This window comes from Melitaea cinxia, chromosome 1, assembly GCF_905220565.1.
Source record: "Melitaea cinxia chromosome 1, ilMelCinx1.1, whole genome shotgun sequence".
In the NCBI taxonomy this organism is placed as follows: Eukaryota; Metazoa; Arthropoda; class Insecta; order Lepidoptera; family Nymphalidae; genus Melitaea; species Melitaea cinxia.
In genome coordinates, this window is record NC_059394.1 from 472,154 (window position 1) to 474,954 (window position 2,801).

At 36.5% G+C, this 2,801-nt stretch overlaps 1 non-coding gene across 1 annotated transcript; it reads left to right on the top strand.

Annotated features, from left to right (window-relative positions):
* Positions 1-1,187: 1,187 nt before the first annotated feature.
* On the top strand, positions 1,188-1,260 carry Trnat-ggu. The gene has a single exon. It is a non-coding gene; the product is annotated as a tRNA-Thr (tRNA).
* The last annotated feature ends 1,541 nt before the right edge of the window (positions 1,261-2,801 follow it).

Here is a 2,801-nt window from a genome sequence, read left to right on the forward strand (position 1 = left end):
GAATACGATACTAGATCACGAAACAAATGAATTGCTCAAAAACAAAAATAAGTTTACATGTAACCAAATATATCGAACAAAAGAATATTACATACAGAACATAATATAGTATTTTGTTACGCAGTTAATATACATATACCTATTGTATATAGTAATATTAGCTGACCCCGCAAACATTTGCCATATATCTTACTAACCCCCTTAATCCCCCCCTTCAACTTAGGGGTATGAAAAATAAATGTTGTTCGATTCTCAGACCTACTCGATATGCACACAAAATTTCACGAGAATCGGTCAAGCCATTTCGGAGGAGTTTAACTAAAAACACCGCGACACGAGAATTTTATATATTAGATTCATTAGGATTCTATCGTGAAAATATTTACTTCTTTTATATATGACTAGATCGGCAAAGAACTGTCTGCTGATGGTAAGCGATTACTGTAGCTTGTAGACACACTGTAACACCAGAAGCATCGCAAGCGCGTTGCCGACCCCTATACCTAACACTCCCAGGAGCTCTGGTCACTTTACTAACAACAGGAACACAACACTGCTTGAAAGCGTTATTATTTAGCTGTGATCTTCTGTAAGGTCGAGGTACTTCCCCAGTCGGGCTGCTTCATATTTTGAGCGGGATATTTTCTGCTATGCTAGGCTGAGGTAGGCCTCAGTTTACTACCGGGGCAAGGTAGCGAATGCTAGCGCGACCCCATCTCGCCCCACCCAGGCGGACGACTGCTCACACATGGTGGTTTTTTTAGTCAGTAGGAGTCTGACATAACCCTCTGGCGCCCCCGCGCTGGAGGGTATCCATGAAAGATTATCCTCACGTAAAAAAGGCCTCAGTAAATTGTGAAATATATTCTACTTAATTATAAATTGTTCCACTGAAAATTGTAACTTGAAGGTGTGAATTGAAAACTTTTTCTTTTTCTTTAATAACTAAGACCATGCTTCAAGAATGTAAACTTTTTTTTAATAAAAATGACATTCGATCCCCAACAGGATCCTATTAGTAAGATTCTCCTGGCCGAGCATTCACCCCCTGTCATATATTGTATATTGTCTTGTTGACAAGTAGACACTTGAGTTTAATAAAATATCTAATGCACTTGCACGCGCCATGGTTCGCTTAAACCGAAAATAAAATCATCATATCAAAAATTTCGATCTAGCGGGTACATCGTTCCATAGCTTAATTGGCTAGAGCGCCGACCCGGTCAGTCGGAGACGCGGGTTCGATCCCCGCTGGAACGGTAAATTTTTGATATGATATTCAAAAATGTTTAGAATTCCTAATGTGTGGGTAACACAAAAATTAAATTGTACATATTAAATGTTCGAGTTAAACCTGTACTTGTAAACTTTTTAACCGACTTCCAAAAAGGAGGAGGTTCTCAATTCGATTGTATTTTTTTGGTATGTATATTTTTTTAATGTTTACATCGTCAAAAAAATAGTCTTTCTTCGTTTTTAACGGAAAACTAAATTTTAAGTTTGCAGAAAAATATTTTTATCTATCTGTAAACTTTTTTAGATGACTCACATGACTTATAAATGGGAATCCGGAATAATTAAAATAAAAAAAAAATCTCGTTTCAGTCTCTTTTTTTTATTATAAATACGAAAGAAATTATTAATTCTATTTTTAATTTTTCGTTAAAAGATAATATCGTAACGGTTACGGATATTGTCGTCGATTCCAGAACTCGTTACGAACAAAATTAATAAGTAATGAAAATTTTACGCATCGACGAAAGAGTTCATTAACTTTTCTATCAAAAGTTTAAGTGCTTAGAGTACACGATTGAAAGCACGCGTTATTTTATTATAAGTCTAATAATTTACTATACAAAACCTATCAAAATATATAACCATCATTATTTTAGTGATTTACTTTCCCGAAGCGACAGTAAAAATGTTTTTGGAACGAAGCTCCTTATGGGACGATACGGAGAGTTTGGAAATGGCAAAAAACGTCCGTAACGAAAACACGTGGAGTAAGATTTTATGTATACTTTACGCGTATTCGCTGTACAGTGTCAAATGTATAGTCTACGTGAGGACTGCTATTATTATTATTAATGAATCACTATAAAAAAAATGAAAGTGTTAAGTTAAGATAATGTTGTAAAGTAGTTTTTGATTTTAATCTATAAAAAAAATAATTATAATAACAAATGTGCTGTGTGGTTACGGCAGTAAAGAATATAGCCACCCCCTCTCTTTCCGTGAGTATCGTAAGAGGCGACTGAGGGATAACACAGTTCCACTGTCACCTTGGAACTTATAAAGCCGACCGATGGCGGGATAACCATCCAACTGCTGGCTTTGAAATACACAGGCCGTAGACGGGCAGCAGCGTCTTCGGTACACAAAGCCAGCTCTGCGGTCACCAACCCGCCTGCCCAGCGTGGTGACTATGGGCGAAACACATGAGTTCACGCCATTTTTGGCGCGAACTTGTGGAGGCCTATGTCCAGCAGACAGCGATAGGCTGAAGTGAATAATAAATGTATAGCCGAATAATCATTTTCTTTTTACCTCGACTAGAACTTGAAAAATAATATTTATGTAACGTGAATCTTCGTTGCTATCTGATATCCCACAACGGTTTCTAAGTTTATCCTCTTGTATTGTACACAATTATATTTAAGTCTACTCTGTTGTATGGTAATTCATAACAGTTTTGGACATTCATCTACCAAACCCTCTAAAAAGATATTTAAAAAAAAAATAATGCACAAAAGGTGGTCTTGTCTCTAAAGGAGGGATAACTTGTAGATAACGTTTCGGCA